The sequence below is a fragment of the Balaenoptera borealis genome (genome assembly GCF_965194805.1).
Source record: "Balaenoptera borealis genome assembly, chromosome: 17".
In the NCBI taxonomy this organism is placed as follows: domain Eukaryota; kingdom Metazoa; phylum Chordata; class Mammalia; order Artiodactyla; family Balaenopteridae; genus Balaenoptera; species Balaenoptera borealis.
In genome coordinates this window covers 20,600,942-20,625,410 of record NC_138876.1, presented here as the reverse complement: position 1 = coordinate 20,625,410, position 24,469 = coordinate 20,600,942, and the positions used below count along the sequence as shown (strand labels likewise).

General features: G+C 43.5%; 1 protein-coding gene across 2 annotated transcripts in view; it reads right to left on the bottom strand.

Annotated features, from left to right (window-relative positions):
• EXT1 (exostosin glycosyltransferase 1) overlaps window positions 1–24,469 on the bottom strand; it is a 300,026-nt gene that overhangs the window by 119,724 nt on the left and 155,833 nt on the right. The window lies entirely within an intron of this gene.

Genomic DNA, 24,469 nt, shown 5'->3' with positions numbered 1-24,469 from the left:
ACGTTAGTGTGGGAGCCCTGAGCCCTTTCCAGGATGCTCCTTAAGCCACCAGTGAACACTGCTATCTGCCAAACGACTTCCTTTCTGAGCACCAGAACCTCCTGTAACACAGCTTTTAAACAGCCCGAGTTAGTGGAACACAAGAGACTTCCCTATGCTAAATGTGAAGTTGGTATTTCCTATTTGCCAGCAAGGTCACTTCTTAGGATGTATATTATACTCAACTTTCTAAAATTTCACAGCGTGTTCTTTCATTCAACGATAGTGAGCATCTGCCCTGCATGACACACAGCTCCAGGTCCTACAAGTAACATTAGGAATACTATGGGTTTCTGCCCCAAAAGAGCTCCATCTATCTTCACCTAGAAATATGGTCCAATGTATACAGTAACGACCACGCTGCACAGGTATAAGGAATGTGCTAGTCTCCAGTGATGGCCTCCATCAGTTCCTCCCTTCCCTGAATGCATATGCTGACCTTCCCTTCTGAAAAAAAGTCTATTTCCCCTCCTATTGAATCTGGGTGGCCTTGTGACTTGCTCTAACCAGCAGAACTGCTGCAAATATGACACCATCTGTTTTGAGTGTAGCCCGTAGGTGGCCTGGCACTTCTGCTTTTGCTCTCTGGGAATCTGCCTCAGGGGATTCAGCTGCCATGTTGTAAGGAAGTCCAAGTTCTCCTGCTGGAGAGAAAGGCTGCGTGGAGATGAACCAAGGTCCCCCAGCTGAGCTACCGGTTAAACACAGATGAGTGACCCCAGCTGACACCCCTTGAAGTAGATGAACAATCCAGTCAATGCAGAGGATTCTGAGAAGTTATCAATTGTTGTTTCAACCTACTAGGTTTAGGAGCATCTTATTACTCATGTGAATAATCACTGACATAACACATTAGGTACACTGTGGAAGTAGAATATGAGAATAATATTCATCCTTAAGTGAACCATCTAAAAATCTTGAGGGAAAAAAAATCTGCAGGTTTGCTAAATTCAGTGCAGCTACTTCTATAGTGGAGAAGACCCTTGTTTTTGCCCTGCATATGCTTGGAGAACCAAGAATTCAACTTCACAGAAAAATAATAAAATACAAGAACTTCTCTTGACTTTCATGCTCATTAAAGTGAAAATTAAGATGACACCTGACCTTTAAAGAAATAACCACTTGGGCTTCCCTGGTGGCGCAGTGGTTGAGAATCTGCCTGCCAATGCAGGGGACACGGGTTCGAGCCCTGGTCTGGGAAGATCCCACATGCTGTGGAGCAACTAGGCCCGTGAGCCACAACTACTGAGCCTGCGCGTCTGGAGCCTGTGCTCCGCAACAAGAGAGGTCGCGATAGTGAGAGGCCCGCGCACCGCGATGAAGAGTGGCCCCGCTTGCCGCAACTGGAGAAAGCCCTCGCACAGAAACGAAGACCCAACACAGTCAAAAATAAATAAATTTAAAAAAAAAAAAGAAAGAATAACCACTTAATATATATTTCAAATCCAAATTCCGAATCATGTTAAAATGACTCGCTCTATGTTATTTAGAAGGTCAGCTAATATGATCGTTTATAAACAATGAATGTAGGTTTTGCATATTTACTACGTGTCAAGAAGTGTTTTTAAATTCTGGTTTATTTTTCTCAGGTTAATATGAGGCAAGATCACTCCACCTAATGCGGACAGTTAACATGGTGGGGGTGGTGAGAGGGAGGAGACACTGGGGCACTGAGGTGAATGGGTGAAGGGGAGAGGGAGCGAAAACAGAAGAGGGAAAAATCTAATTTCTATTTTTTAACAGCATCAGTGAGATTTTAACAGCAAAATTAATCACCAATTACTAACACATTCCTAAATCCTAGTCTAGAGTGTTCTTTCCCTGCGTCATCTCCCAAGCATGGGCCAGCTTTTCACTTAACAAAGAAAACACTACGGAAAATAATCATCATACAAAATCTCCTGGGAAGTAAGAGGGACTGCTGCTTTCTTGTTCCTTACTGCAGTTCGTGTTTCCAGCATGATTGTATATACTTCAAGTGCCTTTACTTTACATTAGTCACTCTTTCCAAATGCCTGAGGAAGTAGGGTCAGCATTATTATCTTAGGGATTACTTGCAGGAGGAGGAAACAGACCTATGGCTATTAAGACGACTTGTCCACGGCTGTCCTGGGGTACCAGAAGTGGCTGGTTCAGAATAGAGCCCACTTTGCCCCTCCACAAGATTAAGCAACACCCCACCTCAAGCACGGCTCTATAGGGCCCCGCCTCCCACCATCCCTAAATCATATAAGATGTAACATTTGGAACAAACATGTACCTTCTAATTTGTGGAACTCAGGATCACAGTAACAGTAAAGGTCATCCTTTAAAGTGTTACATCACAAAGGTGATTTCTATTTTCCTTTCTCTGTTCAAAAAATGCACTTACACCTTATGAAGTAACATCCTGGTACATTTCCTGATGGTAATGACCACTAAAGACAAAGCCCAGGAAGCAGCAACCCCTCTGGCCAGTGTCATTAACTACACAGGAGCAGCTACTCAAAAAGCCTTGCTCTTTCATAGTAAATACTAAGAGGTGTTCCTCTTATCTGAGGATTCTGGTGCACCTAACAGACCCTACTCATTAAGTCTCATGAGGCTGCTCTGTGAGAGGCATAAAGGAGCATCCCATTCACAAAGGGAGAGAACAGCAACTTGTTGTTATATACTTGACAGGGTAACAACAATTTCACTGGAGGATGTCATTATGAACATTACCTAGAAATCTCTCATCTGGATGCCTTTGTCCACGCATCCCTCCCTCATTGGTAAAATGAGAATAATAACGCCCATTTGGCCAACTTCAAGGGGTTAGAGGGAAGATCAAATGAAAGAACAGACGTAAAGGCGCCGAGTGAACTCTGATGTTTGGACAAATCAAAGCATTATTTCTATCATCTAAACCAAACCTAGATTTCAGGCAGAACATGCCATCTCCAAACACTGTGCCCTAGACAGGAAGCCTGTCCTCCAAACAGCTTGGGCATTATTTATACCAATGCAAATCCTATTTCTAAGTCTGTGATCACATTCCTATAGGATACAGCAGAAGAAGAAGAAGAGAAAGCAAAATGAGAGTCAGAGCACACAGACACAACAATTAGCCTTGATTGGAATGTTTGCATATACTCAACATTCCAAAAAGTTTGTTCATCTGCCTGGAAAACATTCACGTTCAAAGAAACCGAACTATACGCTCAAACTCCGTATAGGATTATCTCCCTTTATTCAGATCTGTTTTCTTTTTTTTTTTTTAACCCCAGTTACAAAAATTGCAGCTTCAAGAGTTTCACTTAAATCCCTGTAAGAACTGCAAATGTTCAACTGTCAATTGGATTTGCTGCTGGAGGAGGTAATCCATTTGGTTCAAAGGCAACAACTCCTGGAAAGGAGACATGCCTTCCGGAAACTCACAGGTGACCTGAACCAGACAGCCCTTAGCACTTCCACGCCCAGCACTCCTACCTGCAATTTGCAAGGCCTCCCTTCCTAAAGAAAGGAGATGCCTCCATCCATTTGAAGAGGTCAACTGATTTCTAACATCAATTAATAGCAATTAAAAGAACAGAGGGGCATGATGCTGTTACTAGAGTTGGTAGGTCGCCAAGTTTCAGTTTCATTTCGAAACTTTTGCTAAGTAACTTTCCATGAGCATGAAAGTTATGGCGGACAGCTACCTCTTTGGCTGCTCCGATAACTGATCCCCTTGTCTATGATCGAGGAATTCTCCACTGTGAGAATCTTTGGGATGGGGGCAAGGTTTGCTTTTCATTATGGAAGCAGGAGAAGGCCAGCTTCTCTCTCCCCTTGCCTTCCTTGGCCAGGTAGGGTTAGAAACAGAACCTAAGGTGGCCAATCAGATGGAGCTTTCAGGATCCAGTGGTGGCACTGCCAACACCCAGTGTGTCTCAGCTGTCTCTGAGAAGTTCACAGTCAAGGTTCCAACCAGTATTCCCAGCCGAGTCCTCACCACCTTGTCAATGTTGTGGATAGTCCAGTATTCCTCAATAATTTCTTTTTCTGGTGAATTCAGCCACAGTCAGTTTCTATGGTTTGCTGCAAAGAATCTTCACTGGACTTACCAGAGGATAAAGAGGCAACATTTGCTAAGGCTAATGCTAGATGGGACTTTGGATTATCGATATGTTTAGTTGACTTAGAGAAGCAACAGGGAGTGTCAGGATGACCCCTTCTCTGCTCCCTCCCCCAAGTATGATCTGAAATAAAATTTGACTCAATGGGTAGTTCGGGCATGAAGCACCCCATTAGAAAGATTCTGATGTTGCATCTTGGGGGCTCAGAGGGAATGAGTTCGACAGTCAATCAGTGGTAGGGGCCATGTAAGAGGAAGAAGGAAAATGTAGGGAGTTGCATTCGCCATCACTGATGTCCTGGAAAGTACTCCCAGAGTGGAAGTTAAAACAGCTAGATTCTGGTCCCAGCACTGCCTAACTTGTACTCAAAGGAGGCTCTGGGATCAGAGGAACTGACATCCCATGGGAGCATGTCAGAAATGCAGAATTTTAGACTCTACCTTAAATCTACTGAACCACAACGTACATTTTAAGAAAATAACGAAGCAATTCATATATAGACTGCTTTGGCCACAATTCTTTTCTCTATTTCTACTGTATTAGTGACATACTTATTGAATGCCCCCTCTGTGCATGGCACTGGGCTACTGACCGATCCGATCTATAGCTCACAGATAATTAAGAGATTTACTTTATATGTCATCAGCTACCCTCCAGAGTAGTGTCCTGGGGTGGAGGGGTGGGAGGTATTTTGGCTGCTATAAAAACCAACGGGAGCAAGGCTAAATGAGTGGAATCCCTTTAGGTTGTATTATTAACAGAAGCTAAAAGGAAATTATCTGCTTACACCTTTATGCAACATCTTTCCAAATCTTCCGAGCACAAAGACAATCAGCAGCTGTCTGTAATTATGGTGCCATGTGGGTACTACTGACCTCACATTGGCCTCCATGGTTACATCATGTGCTTCAGAGAAAAATAATTATCACTACAGGCCAAAACAGGTAGAGTAAGCAGGAAATCCAGAGAAATACCCTGTCTTCTACACAACAGACTTAGACGGAAGAGAAGCAGGGGGAGAAGGAAAAATCAGGTCCCGTATGGTTCAGAAGGACACGAAACCTAACCCAAGTTTGATAAAGATTAGGCAAAAGTAACATCCCTTTATTCTGCATATTGGAGTCTGCCAGTTCCAAGGGGATTTTAATATCAGAGATTGGAATTATTAATAAAGCATATAAGTAAATGGCTCTTGAAATGTATCCAATTTTTGATATGTAATGGGCTCGTTAAAGGATGCCTAAATCTCAGCAACCTATTTCCTTAATAAACTCACAAGCAGGTGTTCTGTTAGTTTTTGACTCTTAAATGATTTTCATTATAAATATAGAGACATGTTCCCATGGAGGAAAATATCCCAGAAGATAGATTTGAAATCTTTTAGGTAAGAAGGGACTATGTTAATGCCACCCCAATGCCACAGTGGATAGCTTTAGACTAGAAATGAGAATGCTTTTGAAATGTTTTACGATGTCACCCCCCTCCCCCCAAGCTATATTCTACAGATTTCCCCACATGACAGGAGAAGGCTCTAAGAGCTATGAGGACAGGAGCTATATCTGTCTTATTCGTCACTATTTCCACAGCATTTAATATAATGCTTGGCACATAAGTGTTGAAAGAATGAATGGATCAATGAACAAAACAAAACATAACAAACCCACAACTTATTATCGCAAGGGGAGACTTGATGGCGTATTTCAAAGCTGGAGCAGAAGTTTGCAGAGAAGAGTATCGTTTCTCCAAAAGACAAATGGTACCATAACCTTGCAGCCTTTTCCAGTTACAGAAGGCACATGACTCCAGGTCTATGAGAATACATCTGAGGTAGTTTGGTAGCTTAAAAACAAGACACTGCTTTCAGCCCTAGTATCCTGCAATAGCCACGTCTCACGTTGCTTCTTTGAGCTTCTTCATTTCAAAGTTAAGGAACCTGAGACCCAGAAGGTTAAGTGATCTGCCTCAGGTCTTGATCAAGTTCACAGAGGAGCCTGAACTAGACCCCATCCTGGCTGCTCCTGGTTCCGTCTTCTTTTCACTCCAGCATGTTGATGCCCTCACTCTAAGAGGCAACTGTGAGCCTCTTCATAGGAACAGAGTTTATAACCTCGGTACAATCCCAATGCAACTGTCAGGGCAAACTTCGATCTCTTTCTTTAGATCACTTGGGTGGTAGAACTTCTCCTTCTCTATTTAAAGTATTTTAGAGACATTTTTTGGTCCCAAAATGGATCTAAACTAACCATTGCTTTATGGTTTGTGATCCTAGGGGTTAGAACTCAGGTGAGTTCTTTTGAAGATGGACCAGGTAAAACCCCAGACGGGGCCTCCACTTCAATGCCCACCTAACTGACTGCTCTTCAGACAAGTTTCCCCTACTTTTTTGTAGACGTCATTTCATCATTCAAGCTTCGTCACTAATGCAGAGAATCATGGCTAGGTGCAGGGATGGGGTGGTGGTGCCTGAGAATGGAATCCATAGAAAGTCGTTAATTGCCAAAATTACCGAGTAAATTCAAACACCTAAATACATCAGCTCATAAATACAGCTGACCTCTAAAAAAATTGGGGTGGGAGCAGGGGAGAGAATGGGGGGTCACTGAAGCCAAGGGGACAATATAGAAGGTCAAACAGAATGAGGAGAAACAAGGGGGTGGATAGTCCAACTCCACAGATTTAGAAGATCCACACCCAACAAAAATACTTACAGACTAGGCTTTGCCAATAAACATCTTTATTTACCTTCTATTTGGATGGATTTCTAACTTTTCCTAGAGTCCAGGTTATTGAAAATAACTGCACTGCTGATGTCTCTTGGTTAAAGACCTGCCAAAAATTCTAGAAGAACACAAGCAACTAAAGCCCTGAATGTCATAACGTATTTCATCAATCTCACCTCAGAGGCTTTACCGACACACAAAATTCCAGCTGTTTACATGTGCAATTTATAACTCCTTCAATGAGCCCTCTTTTGGATTCTCTGCCATGTGGGAGATGTAATAACGATATGATAACAACCATCCCCTTCATAAGAACACATTTATAAAATCACACAGAAGAAATGCAGAGTTACAAACACTGCAGGCCTGTAAATTTCACTCCCAGATTTTCTTAGCTCTACCTCATCTGGCTATTACCTTCCATGAAGTCCCAACTAGCAACAAAAACACTGATTTGTGTTGCATCCAAAAGGTTTCAAACAAAACCAAAACAAATCCATCTCATTGTTTTAGGGGTCTTCTCTCTTGTACTGCTCGGTTTTCCTTCTGAGCAGTTCAGGGAATGGCTCATCTTAATTCCCACATTCACCGTATTAAACGTGACTCTGAATTCCTTAAGCTGGATTTTTAAAACCCATTTCTCTGGAAAAAGTGCTCTCTGAAAAAACAAATCACAATTTCTTCTTACAAGTAAACATGGCATTCACTGCATTCAACAAACATATCCTGCCAGGTATCCACCTGGGAGAAATCATAAATTAAGTAAACTGTAATCCCTGTCTCAGGGAGTTTATACTCTCACAAGGGAAGATGGGCAGAGGGGGCAGTGTCATTTAAGATAATGATTATAGTCATAATAACAAAAAGAATTTATACACTGTGAAACAGTGGAGTATCCTCTTAATCTGCTTACGAAAGGGGAAGATACTTCTGTCTGTCATCGGATTCATCTGCAGGGAGAGCTGGCTTCACGAGCGTGTGGCCCGGGCAGTGACAAAGAAAACCCTGTGTTCTCAGAAGGGTCCCGGGCTTGGTTTAATGCTCTGCTGTGCCTTAAAACTCGTAAGGATTTTTGAACAAGGAGCCTGCATTTTCATTTTGTGCTAGACCCTGTAAGTTATGTAGTTGGTCCTGTTTGCAGGCTAAGACCTGCAAACATTTGTCTCTCTCTCTTACGAACAGCTCCCTTTCATACGAGCCGCCGCGGTCAAATGACAGAAGGCGTGTCTGGGGCAGAAGAGGGCATGTTATTTGTTCCGTGGAGCCTCCAGTGGAGAAGGCAGCTTCCTCCTTATGGAACAGGCTTGATATGAACGATGCTGCTGATCTGAACTGAGTGGGCCTAGCCCTTACCGTAAATATCATAGACCTCTGGAGTTGATAGAGAACCTCTAGGACAGCGGCCTCATTTTGGAGGTGAAGAGCCAGACGTTGGGGTGACTCACCAAAGAATGAACAGTTAGTTCCAGGAAGACAGGATAAAACCAAGGCCGCTAGATGAGAACTGTTGAACTGCCTGGCACACTGCTGGCAAGTAGTAAATATCAGGTTGAACACGTGTGTGTATGTATGCATGCATGAATGAAGGAGCAAACAAAAAAGGCAAGAAAATAAATTATTTCTCAGGAGGCACAGAATCTAAAAATTCTGATGTTTCCTTTATTCAAACTTTCTTGAAAATCTTGTCTTTTTTTTTTTTTTTAATCTTTCAAGGAAGGACTGCCTCTCTGGAAAAACACCAAACAGGGACCGTAAAAAATAATAATGATGATAATAAGAGTAATAACATTTATTTAGAACACGACAATTGAGGGAGGCAGAGAGATCTCGCTGACAACTGGCTCAGATCTCACATCCAACAGAATTTAGTAGTAAGTCTCCTCGCCTGGTAACCCTCAAATACGTGAAACCTCAGGCCAGGGCCTGAGTGTCTGCCAGACGTGACAAGAGAAGCGTGTGTTCTCGACACATTGGTCGATATTTCAAAAATAAAAAGATTAAACCAATGCATTACAGAGGAGGAATTTTTTTTTTTTTAAGAGAAAAGTACAAGTGATACCATTTCTTTACGGAGCAAGTGCTTGTGACGTTGACTAAAATGAGTGTGAAAAGGCCAAGAACTTTGAGTTATGCTCCCATGAAAACAACCCAAAAAGCCCAAGGCCTATTCAAAAACTGAAATAGCTGAGCCCCAGGTCGATTAAAGAAGCTTCCTTTGTGGTGGGTCCCTTGAGCAAAGTCTGAATCCTTCCTGTTCCTTGGCTTCATCAGTTGGGGTCCTCGTGGACGCCTATACCTTGTACATCACCGGGAGGAGGAAATGAGCTCATACATATGCAGTGCATGGAAGAGCGCCGGGTATACAGTAAGTGCTCAATACATGTTGTTTGTTTATGGGGTAAGCCCGGCCAAGCAGTGTTCTGTATTGTAGTGCCTCTGATGCTGAGCTCAAGAGAGAGTTCCTTCAGAGAAGGTGGAGAAACACACACGTAGTGGAGACACCAGACACAAGCTCAAAAAAGATGATCTACAGGCAGGTGACCTAAACCTAAGAAGCGTCCCTTTCTCTGAGCACCTCCCCCGATCACTCCATGCACAAAATAGGAATATGAGCACCTACTCCATGCTATGCAATGTGGAAGGTGCCAGGGGGCACAGCAATAAAGCATACGCATTGTCCTCCCACTGTCATGCTCACAGACTAGCCAGTAAAGCAGTTAGTAGACACGGAGTGGGAGTATTTGCTTAGTATTTGCTGAATGAATGAACTGATGGAAAATAATGACCAAAACTAAAAGAAAAGACCAGTCAAAGAATTATAAGTAGGCTTAATGGATTTTTCTGGTAAGATTCATGCCAGATTCCTCAGAACTGCTCCTATCAGGGTCAGAGGGGGCGAGGTTGAAGCAAGTGCACCAAAGATGAAGGTCTGCCCAGCAATTCCTAACTGCAAAGCTTGGACAGCCGTACGCTTCTTTTAAGATGGGTCTCTATCTGTAGCTACGTGTTTGATAGGAGTGTGGAAAGCTGGCCAAATGGGGGATCTTATCCTTAATCCAGAAGTGCAAGACTGCCTGTCGCTCACTGTCACCCCCACCAGTGGGCCAGTCAACATTTTTCTTGAGATGCTCACACGCCCAGAGGAAGAGATGAAGCACCAAATGAAAGGTGGGGGGTAGGAGGGAACCATGAGTGACAACCATCATTTCTCCCCAGGCTATGAAGACAGATTTGGGCAACTGGATGCAAATTAATTCTTTTACCCATATGTTCAAAGGAGTAGAACATTTATCCACACAGTCAAGGTGTCAAAGACCACACAGACATCTTCATTTGGAAAATGGGCAGACTTATCTCTGAAGAACCACATCTGGTCCACCCCTCCAACCAAAAATCACTTCCAAAAATGGATTAGGGCTAGAAGATATGGGAGAAGAGAAGAGAATATGATGGCAAAATGTCTATCAAGTTTTAAAGATATATTTCTATATTTATAGAAGCAAATGACAAGTTGACAAAGTGTTCTCCAACAATCAAGCAGACTGATATATGGATGCATTCTCTGGACACACAGCAGAGGAGACATGATTAGGAACTGGGTAGACTGAGATATTAGGAACTGATAAATCTTTAAAGCTACACTGAAATATATGGGGGGTGGGTGGCTGTCGTGTGCGTTGTGTAAGGGAGGGAAGGAGCTGAGGAGAGAGGAGGAGGGTGGGAAGGAGAGAGAGAAAAACCAAACGCCCAGGAGTGGTTATTAGCTAGATATTAAGATGAATTTTACCAAGTTTACTGGTCTTTCAGAAACAAACAAACAAAGGTATGGAGAGGCTGAAGGCATCTATTTTCAAAAATATGCTTCTAAAGGGGCCTGACCCCGGATATACCCGTGAAGAACGGCTACATGCTGCAAAATCCCATCCCTTTGTCATACCTCTTCCTTTATTGGGACATCATAGCAATAATGAATAATAGTATTCATCCCTCAAGGTTTCCTTGGGGGATGAAGTCAGAATCCCAAAGCTCTACATCACCCCATCTGGGTCCTACATTTTTGACCACTTGAAATGCTCTGTAGCTAGTTTGTAAACTGGAGCATTGAATCTCAAACTTAAGTAATATGGACCACATTTGAAGAAGGAAATGCCCATGTGGAAAGTGCATTAAGTAAATGCATTCCCTTAAATCATTTTTATTGAAATGTTACTCCTTATGCACAAATACAAGACATTAAAAACCAAAGAAATTTTAATCATTTTCATCTGAAATCATGTTTTGCTAAAACGTGATTGGTCTATGGTGAGTTTTACAGTAGAAAAACAGAGCTCTGGTTGGGTTCTGTATTTAAGGTTTTTGGGGTGCTTTAACTTCCTTTTGCATAAGCAGGTTGAACAAAAAGTTTTTGTTGAAGACAAAACTTCAAAAGAACAAAAGGAACTTCAAAGTTTTGTTGGCAGGCTCAAGATAATCAGACTTCAACTTCCTCAAATGTAGACCAGAAATCATGCTGATTTTTCTGAGCAGTCACTTGGGTAAATCTGAAGAGGTGTTTTGTTCAGATGAAGATAAGGCTAGTTCTGAGGCACTGAAAGATGCATTAAATGGTAGCTAATCCAATTACTGAGTCTGGGAGCAGAGGGAAAAAAGCTACAGCAGACACCAGCTAAGACTGCTTCTAAGAAAGGAGGCAAGCTGCTACGTAAAAATGGGAATCCCACTCGTAACACATACATGGTACTGACTGCCTGGATTCAATTGTACAAAACAAACATAAATAGTTATGAAATCCACAGCTTTGTTCGGTCCTAGGAGCGTCATGATGACCCAGAAAATGCTTTTATGACTGTTCTGAGATTATGATCAAAATGAAAAAATGAAAGAAAGGAACTTGGGATCACATACGTGGACACCCAAAATCCAGTATGTGAGACCGAGAGCTGGGGCAACTGCACAGAATGGCTGAGGAATTTGTTCAAGGACACTCAGCAGGGATACAAAACTAATACTCCTAACACTCTTCCCCTCCCCTCGCTCACTCAACCCCAACCACACTGGCCTTCCCACTGTTCCCTGACTATACTACTCTCTTGTCTGCCTCAGGGCCTTTGCACTGGCTGTCCTCCCTCAGTTGGTATGTTCTTCTTTAACCTTCACAAGAATGGCACCATTCTACACTCATGTTCCACCTCAAAAGCCCCACTCAGAGAGGCCTCCTGGCCTTAGTAGATCTAATCACTTTCTAGCACATCATAAACCTATTTTAATTTTCTGTATAGCCTTCATTACTCAGGTATTTTTTTGAATTTTTGAATTTTATTTTATTTATTTATTTTTATACAGCAGGTCATTACTCAGGTGTATTTTAATCTAAGCATTGGCTAGTTTATTTATTCTTTGTCTACAGAATATAAGCCCCATGAGGGCTGGGCCCTTCTTGGTCTTATTTACAGCTGTGTCCCATGTGCCTAGACCAGGTGTGACCCATTGTAAGTAATCAATGAACACCTGTTAAATGAACAAATGAAGGAAGGACTGCATGTCACAGGGCATAGACAGATGATACAACCACCCCTTCTATCCAACTCTGCCCACATCCCCATCCTAAACGTGTCACATCACACTTCTCATTTTGTTTTCAAATGACCAAGTCCAGACTCCCGCTCAGAGGCTCGGTGGGGAGGGGGGTCCCCACCACCTGGCCTTGGCTCCCCCTGGAGCTGCCCTCTTCCCAGGGCCATGGACCCTCCCTTCCTGGCTCCAGCTCTGAGAAACCTCTGCCACAATCCTGCCAGCAAAACTGCCTCTCCCGACTGGGATTCTGGACAAAGGTTATCTTTTCCATCCAGAACAGTCTGTGCTTTCTCCAACACGCATTGTTTCAGCACAGCATTTTGCAACTCCTTCAGTCTGGGACACACCTGTGCCCTTTCAGAGCCCTCTCCCCGCACCCCCGACATAGGAAAAGCAGGATCGTGGGGAGCTTGTTTTGTTTTCCTCCACCTGTTTGCCCAAAGCGCATAACACCTTTAAAAAAAAAAAAAAAAAGCTCTTCTACTTGCCTTCAGGAAGAGCAAGGAAGAAGGGGTCCAGAGAAGCAGAGGGATAGGGTGGAACAAAGCTGGCTTTCTAAGAGAAGAAGGAGGCAGGAAAGCCCCAGCCTCTAATAAGGAGAGATGGAAGAGCCTGGGGGGCTGCTCAGGTGCAGGAAGAGGTCCCCAGGGCTTCAGCGGAGACCAGGAAGTGACTGCGCAATACGCTTCAGTGGGCAAGCTCTGGAGGCAGCGCTCACTTGGGAAATTTCCTCCAAGGAATGTCACACTCCACTTCCCTTCCGTCTCATCTTGATGACCCTCTTTGCTTTCGTCTATCTCTTCAAAGGGCTCATGCCTTTCAGCTTCTGGCTACAGAATGAAAGCTGGTAGGCAGTCAATTCCCAGCGAGTAAGCCAGCTGGGCGCTTAGAAAACCCAGAGCTCCAAAGGGGAAAGGCAGGTGTGGGGGGAGATAAACTAGGAATTTGGGATTAACATATACACACTATTACATATTAAATAGATAAACAACAAGGACCTACTGTATAGCACAGGGAACTATATTCAATATCTTATAATAACCTATAATGGAAAAGAATCTGAAAGAATATATATATATATATGTATATATATATAACTGAATCACTTTGCTGTACACCTGAAACTAGCACAACATTGTAAATCAACTATACTTGAAAGAAAGAAAAAGAAAGAAAAAAAAAAGAAAGAAAGAGAAGGAAAGAAAGAAAGAAAGAAAGAAAAAGAGAAAGAAAGAAGGAAAGAAATAAAGAAGGGAAGGGAAGGGAAGGAAAGGAAAGGAGGAAGGAAGAAAACCCAGAGCTCTTCCCCACTACGGCTCCCTCTGCAAGTAAAAGGGTACTCGAATCAAGCACTGAGGGACGAGACAGCGGTCTGCATGCTTTTACTTATTTTGTTATTAATTTTTAAAACACAGAACCTTTTCCTCCACAAAAATGTTAAAACTCAAGATATAAAACCGACTAAGAGCAGAGGTTGGGAGTTGCAAAGCCACTCCAGTCCTTTCCTCCTGACTTGATCCTACACATGCATCTAACCTAGAGATTCCTGAGGATTCAGCAGAACACAGCTTGCAGAGCATCGTTAGGGAGAAAGCCTAGGAGCTCTGTTATCAAAACAGATCTGGGCTTGAAAATCCACTTTGTTGCTTACTGAACTCTGGTTGCCTCAGTTTCTTCATCTCTAAAATGAAGACCTGTGAACTTCCTAGGATTGTGGTGAGAATTAGATGGTCCCGGGCGTTAGGGAGACCCACCCCCGGGGCAGCTCTCAGGAAACAACGCAGCAGTTGTAAGGGCAGGGGGCCAACACGTCACCGCCACCGTTAGGCCCCCCGTTTCTACTCACTTGCTCTTCCATTCCCCAAACCCAAGTGTTTTTTCTGCACAAAATCCTGTTTAGTCACCTATCACTCCTACAACCCCGGGGCGCTCAGACTCTGTTTTCTTGAATATCTCAATGCAAATATGTATTTTGGTAACTCATAGCTTTCTATTTTTTAATGTTTAGACCTCTGCAACAGTCTCTTCACACAGGAAATCACAGGTACAGAGAGAACCTGGGTTGTCAAAATACTAGGTTGTAAACTTTTAGGGCAGGTATTTAATATTTAATGAAAACCAACCTCTACGGTTCAATGCTATGTTCAAAGCCCCCTGTTTCTGGTTTACAGAACACCAGGCGGAGGGGAATGAATGAACCGCTTTTATCAACTCTTGCCTCAGACGACAGAAGGGCTAAGGAAAGAGACGGCTTGTTCCTTCTTCAGTTCAGCCCATCACCCCACAAAAACTGTGTATTTGGAAAACTGTGCACCCACATATTTGCTCAGGTAGAATGGTAGTCTGACTCGGCAACGTAATTCCACTGAGACTTGTGCAAAGGAAACAAAATGGATGGTTGGTTGATGCGGGGAGGGGATAACCTCCAGGACTGAATTTCCCTGCTTGCCTTCTGTGTGGAGTATCCTCTCAACTAATGCCTCCAATGGACAGTGGATCCAGGATCTCCAAATCCCACTGCCATAGATGCCGTACGGATTTACTTGGGATTCCTCACATCTCAGCCACCTCGTTAGCCTAATAAACCTCCACTGATGAAGAAGAAACTCCAATGGAGAAATAAACCTCCATTTGGTCCACAATGACCAAATCTAGAGAAAACCAAGCTCATCCCCAAAAAGGCAACCCAGAGCCCTGACATCATGGTGATTTACAAACAAGACGCAACAACAAGAAACACCACTTTAGAACTGTCTACCTCCTCAATTCTTTTTCTGTGAGACAGTCAATTTTCTTGATTGTTTAAACTGCTTGGAGTTGGACAGTCTCTTGTGTGTGGCCCAAAACGTTCCAATACACTCACCTGAACCAGCGCCTGCCACATAGATCAATAAACAGCACTTTGACTGTAGTTATGACTACTATCTTCCTCCATCTCTTTCTCTGCTTCCTTCCCCCACTGCAACTCCCTCACCCGACATCCCACCAGAAACACCCCGTTTAGCTAATTCAAAACGCTTTTTTTAAAATTTATGCTTGTTTGGCGGGTTTTTTTTTCCTAGAGCAGCTGCGTGTATTTAATATGATTAACAGCTTTAGTCATTAAACAGCACTCTCTTTAAGAGGATTGCACGAGATTACCCTTAGGGTCTTGGGCTGCAATCACTGCACAGACTCGTACACAGCCAAGGTAATGGAAGTTCATCATAAGGTAACAACTCCACTCAGTACTTAATATAGTCGACGACACAATCCATAAAAATATTCTTCCTAAACTAATCAAATCATTAAAATGTCAACTTCCACGGCAGACACTCCGTGGCGTGCAGGCCCCTGGCCCAGAGTCAATGCAAATGCAATCTTGCTGAATCGTCCTGATTTATGAAGCCTGTGTTTCTTCACGCTGCCCCCTCCCCGTGGCTCAACTCTGCTTGCCTGAGTGTAGCCGTCCCAGCAAGCAAATCAACGGGCTGGAGGCCAGAAGCCACCACACTAAGCCAGCTCTTGTCAAGCGGCTCCCTCATTAGCTGTTCCCGCACAAGAAAGGCTATAAGGTTTCCCCCCATGCTCAACGGGCTTCAGAGCATTCTGCCATTTGTTTAAAATCTGAGGCTGCGACGAAAAATAACTCTTATGCACTCTGTGCCAGACTGAGCACGGCAGAGACAGAGAGAGAGAGAGACAGAGACAGAGAGAGAAACACACATGGCTTGTGGTCTATAGTTTATTAACAGAGCCTGATTAGGACAATTGCTTCCTAGGGGCTCAGTAATCAGCCTTGTATTTTCAAGGCTCTCTATTGCAGCACTGCTTACTCTAGTCAGAGACTGCCTATTTCAGAGATTGACTCTCTGAAGCAATACTGATCAACATTAACAGCTGGTTTAGTGGTCCTTCTCTTCTGGAATGACAGTACCAGAAACCTCCATAGGAAACATCTCCCTTGCTCCACGCCAATCCAAACCCAATGCTTAACATCTGCACGCTGCCTCTATGGGTATCCAAAATAATTTCTGGACTGCGGTGCCATGCTGTCTGGTTGCCCTCGGCCACCTGGGGCTCCTTAAATTAATTAAAATTAAAGAAAATTAAAAACTCAGTTTCTTCATCAAACCAACCATATATCAAGTGCTGGGTAGCCCCGTGTGACTTACAGCTGGTGCGCTGGACAGTGCAGATTTTGGGAGGAGGCCAATCTCTGGAAATCCTCTATCTGTTCAAGGAGGTACACTCAGAATTATTTTTATTTCACAATAAAATAAATTTGGACCCATTGTCCACTGGCATCCTTTAACCTAAATGAATGTTAACGCATGAGCACAAAAAAGTAATTCAAGATCTATAGATCAAAGAAATTTGGGAAATATTTATTGAGGACTCATTATCTACAAGGTCCTGGACTCTGCCCATTTTACAGCTTCAGCTCCCAGAGAAACCCATCAAGTATTTATCAGTACTACCCAAGTCCAAACTACTTGCTAATTCCCAAAAAAACTATCCCCTCATTTTTTCTTTCAGGCTGTTTCTTCCCATTGGAAGCCTCTCTTGCTTGTGAAAACTCAAGGCCTCACTAAAACAAAACCTATTCTATGGACCGCTCCATAGGAATTAGCCCATCAGTAATAATAGCCATAATAATATTGATAATATTTATCAATTCTGCCAGGCTATATACTTTACACGGATAATCTTATTTAATCCATACAAACTACCCTGTGAGGCGGGTACTACTGTTATTTCCATTTGACAGATGGAAAAAAGTGAAGCCAAGAAAATTAAACTACTTGCCCAAAGTCCCAACGCTAATAATAACGGAGCTGGGATATGACCTCCGGGCACTTGAACTTCAGAGACTAAATTCTTCACCAATACCCCAAACGCTTCCTTCCTTGTGGTACTATCTCAAAATCCCTCTTATTATTGCAAGCTGTGTACATACCCGTCTCAGTCCCATCTCCTTCCCTGAATTATAAATTCCTCAAATGCAAAAACCACATTTTACTCATTGTTCCCCTACCCAGCACACAAGAAATAGAACGCAAGGAAGAAAAGATTGTGGAGTAAGTGAATGAAGGGAGGAATGTTTCCATTTGACTACTGGATTGTGAATGCAACTTTCAGAATCTAGTTCTAAACTACAAAGTGGTATCCCTTTTCGATCGCCAGAAATGATTCTTGGGTCGGCCAAAGATGTCTCAGCTGCCCTCTGAACAATTTTCACGGTTGCACCAATAAGCCATGACATTCAATGAATGACACGAGCCAGGATTTACCAACTGCCAGATTCTGGGTGCCAGCCCGAGTGGCATCCAAGACATGACGCTTATTTCAACTTCATCTCCCTGGGGGCCCAGCCCAGGCAGGGAGCAGATGACAGCGGGCTACCTGCCTGGGTTGACTAGGGAGATGAAGTCGGGTGACATTCAGGGGGGCAGGAGGAAGAAAACAGGAGCCCAGAAAGAAAACTTAGATCGGGTTGTAAAACCTCAATGGCTATGGAATTTTGGGGAGAAAAGAACAGCAAGCCGAGCTAGCATTCCTGGAATGGAGAATTGGAGAAATAGTCCCTTGGGGTCAAAGCACGAGGCAGCCTGGAAGAATGTTCCAGGTCATTTCAATTCAGATGACCTTTACTAAACAGCTACAGAGGGACAGTCCTGGGGTCTGGGGAGCAGCCCTTTAAAGGTGAATTAAAACATACTGTGTCTTCAAGAAGAAACCCATTAGTCTAGCAGGGAGCCCCACATTAAGCCAACCCACAGTGATATAAGGTGGATCTTGATAAGGCTTCTAATGAGGCATAAAGAAAAAGAAGAGATGGTAGATACCATCATTAGCTCAGAATGAGGACTTCTGGGCTGGGGAACACTTCACACAGGTAGAATCTGTCTGGGTTTTGAAGGATCAATAGGAGTCTGATTGGCAGGTACATTTGAAGCTTCTGGTGGTCTGATCAGATCCCCTTTATGTTGGGCCGGTATAGTCATCCCTGTGCTGTGAGTATAGGCTGCTAATGAATGCCCACATCCCTGCCTGCACCCCTGGACAGTCTCTCTCCCTTGTCTGCTGTACAGGTGGTGTACAGGTGAATATCAAATGCCCTGGTAGGAAGTCTGGATTTTTATTATGCGGAATGCAAAGCCACTGGCAAGTTTTAGAGAAGGAGAGGGAAATTGGTGTCTAACTTGCCAAGTTTGAATGCTGAGATTTGGCCACTATTACCTAAGGAAGGGAGAAAAGACCTTGGGCTGGGCTCATCATTTAAAAAAACTAGTGGTCTGGGCAAACTCCAGGAAGGCTGGATCTAGGGTAGCGGCAACGGGACCAGGAAACAGGTTGGATTCTTAAGGGTCAGCTGCGGAAACAGCAACATGCCTTGCAAACGAGTCACTATGGTGGCAGTCAGCTAAGGCCTTCACCACACACGGTGCAGAGAGGGCTGATCGTCAATGACCCTTTTTCAGCCCAAACCCATACAGCCCTCCTAAGAGGGCTGGCACAGAAGGGCTCTGTTTGTCTCCATTTCACACCCTCGTACCAAATCCCCCCTTATTGCAGAATGGGTCATTCAGAAAGCTTCACACACGAAACTCACCGCCCCCTTTCTTCAAGGGACCCCTCATTTTATAACGAAAACACAGGGTAGAAATCACAACGTCGAGTCTCAGGCCATCTGACGTATGACACAGGTAAGAAAGGTCACAGCGGCTGAAGAGTCTCAGTCGTCCCCTGCGCTGTCACTCACACTGCTAACGCCACCCCTGTCACACCCACTAGCTCTGCCTGCCGTGTACTCTGCCAGGTACTGTGCTGAGCCTACAACCCCAGTCCCACACATTCAATACACAGTATCATCCTAGTTCCACATGGGACAACTGAGGCTCGCAGAAAGTAAACCGACTGTTCAGCGGGTCAGGACACACACACAGGGCAAACTGTTCCACAGCCCACCATCTTTCCACCTCCTCATTGCTATCCAAACTTAACTAATTTTAACACGGAGGACACATGGATCCCTTAAACCCCAAGGGCTCACCTCTTAAAAACTCAGCTCAAGGTTCACTCCTTCTATTAAGTCTTTAGCCCAAGTGAATCACACTTCTCTCTTCATCCTCCCTATGCACCTGTGTCCAGACCATAATCGTACTACCTGTATCCTTGAGGCATTTATTCATTTACTGTAACTCTCCTGAGTCTCTTCCCTATGAGACTGTAATGGCACGGGTCAGACCCAGCCCACGTCTTTTATATCCCCAGAGCCTAGCACGGTGGCTGATATGAGTAAATGATAAGAAGACTTCTACACTTAAAAATCCACCAAGTTCTGCTGATGTAACAAAACTTACATTTGCTAAGATGTCAGATGGCTTGGGGTCTACTCCTAGCCCTGGGCATGCAGCAGTCAAGTGATCCTGGGAAAATATGGAGTACCCCCGGATCCGCGGATCATTAGAAAATGAGTTTACTGGGTTAGAAACTCTCTGGTAGTTACAAAGATCCTTTCCAATCTAGAGTCGATATACACATTTATGTTAAAACAAAACAGTCCATATGTAATTCTCTAGCATCTCTCTTAAATGTGTGAAATATTCATGGAGTAAGGAAGCATTTATCCAGGCAATTTTAAAAAATGGTCTTGCTTAAATCTTTAATGCAAACATGATATTCTGCCCTGAACCATCCAGATATAAACTATGAATACCCCGACATGCCACTGTAACTGCTTTGCAGATATAGCTCTCTTACTCCATCTTTATTTAAAGGAAGAGGTAGAAAATTCTCCGTTGCTCTTAATGTCCTAACACTAAAGTAGAAACTGTCTTCTCTCAAGTTACATTGGTTGAATACATGTAACTACAACATTGAAATATTCACTAGAAACGTACCTTCTTTATGGCAACCAATCCCTAAACAGCCCCCAAAGTAAGACTTCTTATTTCTGAAGAACCAAGGGATCTGCTGTACTTGGGTTTTCTTTTTCTCCTGCTTCCAGAGTATCATACTATGCCCAGAATATTCTCTTTCCTGGAAGATCACCTCCTTGTCATCAGAAAATTCTGCCAAGGTTTATGACCAACAGGGAAAATAGATTGAATATGTAAAAGAGTTCTTATAAAATAAGAAAGATAGAGCCACAATAATAGAAAATTAGGCAAAGGACATCAGGAGGCCCTTCGCAAAAGAAAAAAAATGCATATGGTCAATAAATATAGGAAAAGATTTGCAATCTCACTAGTAATCACAGACATACAAATTAAAGCAAGGGAGCTTTTTCAGTCTAACAAATAGGCAAGAATTTTTTTTTCTGAAGCTAACTACCTGATAACAGCAAGGGTCGGGGTAAACAGAAATTTATAAACTGCTGGAAAGAAAGTGAATCGGGAGGTCATTTGTGGAGAAGTAGCCAAGGAGGTGCATAAAGAAATGTCTATGTTTATTATAATCCCAGCATCCATTATAGCAATGCATACCGCAAATAACCAAATGACCAACAGTAAGTACTTTGATAAATTCTGGTTCATCTATGCCAAGGAATACTACATAGCCACATACCAAAAAAAATTTATAGACGTATATTTAATAGAATGGAAAACTATCTATGGTAGACTGTTGGGTCAAAGAAGCTAGGAAGCAGTGACGATGTTCTTGCAAAAGAAAGTACTCGCGTGCACGAGCCCACGTACAGTGTTATGTATCCGCATATGGGCACACAGATCACAATCAACAGGAATATCTGAGCGATAAAATGACAAGTGATTTTTATTTTTACTGTTGTTATTTACTACATGTGTAATAGCATATTTGGTTTCTAATTTGCCTTGTGAAATAACCTCTCATGGGCCAGTAACCGGATAGCTAGGGTGTGATATCCCCATCTCCTTGGACAGTCAGCTGGTTCTTTAGGCCTCATTTTCCCAGTGTCATGCCTGCTGTGGTTGCAGGGAAACCTATGCGGAAGCTCCAGCGGCTCCAGCCAGCAAACCTCACCAAGCTACACGGCCTCGCCTCCACTGTCTCCGTTCCCTAGCTGATGGTCTCATTAAACTGGCTTTTTAGTTCCAATTGCATTTCTCAGAAACTGTCTTCATTTTTGTATAAGGGAGATGTAATAGATATAAGAGACATGGGGAGGGGGGTTGTTTTTATTAGTTGATCTTCCCCCAATTCTACCTTTAACTACAGGAAATGAAAGGGGTACAGGGAATAGAACGCCCCCAAGGCCGTATGTGGTCCTGGCACTGAGTTACTTTTAACTGTTCTCTTTCTACTCTTCAGAGCTATTGATTTGGTATTTCTTCCCCACCTGATAAAGGTGAAGAAGTGAAGATTCAATAGATGACAGCTTTGCCTTGCTACAGAGCTAGTGTGCACCTAAGACTCTACTTAGAAACGACACACAGGATAGGTTTTAAGACAGAACTGCTCCACGACTTTTCAGTTGGAAAAATTCAGATCATGGTTGGAATGCCTCCCAAGGAAGAACGCACATATTAAAAGAACCGGCAATTTTTATTACTGATACTGTTTTTGTTTTTAAACCTGTTCCCCCAAATTCAAAGTACAACAATTATTATTGATTTTTTTAATGACGACGATAACAAAACTAGCAATGATATCACCATTCTCTGGGCCAGGCCTACGGGCAGAGGCCTCTAAAACAGATTATCTCGTTTATTGTCCCCACTTGATTGATAAGGAAACCGAGGAGTGGAGAGGTCAAGGCACTAAGATCACGCATGTTGGCAAAGTGAGGCGTGGATGCCAGCGGTCCCAATCCCTGTATTTCACCTTTCCTCAATCAAACCATCGCCCTCCCTCTGGGAGCTCCGATAGCCCTTAGAGACCCTGGAGATTTTCCCAAGCTGGACTCCACGGCCTCCCCTCAGAGGCCATTTGGACAGAGGGGGCCACGGTTAATGGATCTGGGGGACCCCCATCCTCCTCTTTTAGATGTTGGACTTTCCCAGAAGATTCCAGCGTCACAGAATATTTGGCAAGCGTCGGTCGATGTATAAGATTCCCATGTCATGCCTGAAGAAACTGTAATCGAACATTAAAAAGTGTGACTGGGGTTTAGAGGGAGCCCAGTTTAATCTCGACCTGTTTGCGAGGCACATTTGATTCACCTCTCTCTGTTTCCCCTTTGGAATTAAAGTGCAAGTAATGATTTTTTTACTTGACATCAGCGCTCTGAGCAAGAACCAGTAAAAGGGAATGCAAAACACCAGAACACAGGAATGCCATACAGAAGTGCTGTGCGGCGCTCAATCCCAGCACCCTCCGTGCCCCCTGGGGCCTGTGCCTGAAGCCGGTCACACAGGAGGTTGGTACAGACAGGCCAGGGCCTGCAGAGACACAACCAGGAACCCAAAGAACCCACAGGAGCCGGCACGTAACTTGGGATCACAAGGGAAGCAGACGAAAAGCTTCGTCAACAAAAACAGCCGAGCCCTGGCACGAGGACCAGGAGCAGGCCTGCAGCTTGTCTCAGCAAACAGGCATCGATCCAGGGGAGGGTGGGAGGCCTAGGGCTTTTTAATTATTAACGTCTTGTGCTCCCATGTGGACTCCGCCATTGGCCCTTAGGCCACCTGGCACGGACCTGAGGGAGTTTCCCTCCTCCTCTTTGGGGAAAGTGAAACTTATATTGGGGAATAAAAAAGAATTGACTTCTGGTCCCTCCTTGAGAATGCTTCCTTCTTCCACATTGCTTTTCACAGAGGACACAGTGGATGCCTTTGAAGCCAATTTCAGGACGTTTATGGGACGTATTTTTCAGAAGTACACACAAGGCTACCTGAGCCAAGCACTGTTATAAAGGAACCTCCTAAGCTTTAAGCAGAGATCTGTTCTGTCTTGTTTAAAAGGACCATAATAAGTGATTAATTCCCCTTAGGATGTGCAGGAGAGGAAAAGGCAGACGTGATTATACACACAATGCACATAAACTAGGAAATAAGCCACTCATAATGGGTAAATACACTTGCATGCCAGTGATAGAGGGGTAAAATGTTCTGTATTCAGGGGCCTAAAGATCTCGCAGTTTGTTCAGGGTTTAAACAGATAAATTATACTTGACAGTTTTCCAGAGTCACCCTTTTCTTTCATTCGATTTCTTGTGAGATAATGTTTATAGGAAAAATACACAACTGCACCTTATAATTTTCAACAATCAGCTACTATGAGTTTAACTCCATCACCTCTATTTAGAAGGGAACGTTTCTCTCTTGAGTGCTGGCACAGTCAATTGTCTCAGGAAAGCACAAATCATCACTAAGTTCTGAAACCTTCTGGAAGGTGATGACATGTTTACCACAAATCTCCACATGATGTTTTCAAGATCGTCCACGAAGCAGTGTTAGGTTCCCAGGTCGTCGTGTCTTGATCATTAACATCAATTGCATTTTGCCTGCTATGCGAGAAGCACTGCCCAAAGAACAATCATAATAAATAGAAAAGGAGTGAGCGTCCCCATTCTTAAGGAGCACAATGTCCACTGGGGGAGACAAGATGAACCAGCAAGAACACAATCCCTACTGGAACCATAAAAGCAAGTGATTACGTCTGAGTAATTAGCCTAAGTTGTGCTAGGAAGGCAGAAATTATCTTAGTTTCACTTCGGAGGGTAACCAGAAGTTCTCATTCCTCCCTTCCTGGACCTCTCATTTGAAGAGGACTTTTCCCAGCCGCCCTCAGTAGAACAAACAATTGGAGGCTGTTTTTCTGTCCCCTGTGATGTTTGAGGGAATACCTACACCCTCTGCTTCCCTTGCCCTGTAATCAATCAGCCAGCACTCTGAGATCCTGGGGAGCCATGGGTTTTATCAGATCCGACCTGCTTCCAAAAAGGATTTAAGGTAGCTTACGACAAAAACTCAGATGCCCAGGGCATTTTTTAAAAAAGAAAAGAATAAAAAGAGATATCTAAGTATGTATATGGTAAGAGGAGAAAGAAGAGAAAGATGCTCTGAACTAGTGACAAACGGGTTGGTCTTTCTGGGAAGCACCAAATTTGGTTGAAAGCATTCTGGCGGCCATAGTGGGGTGGGGAAAAAA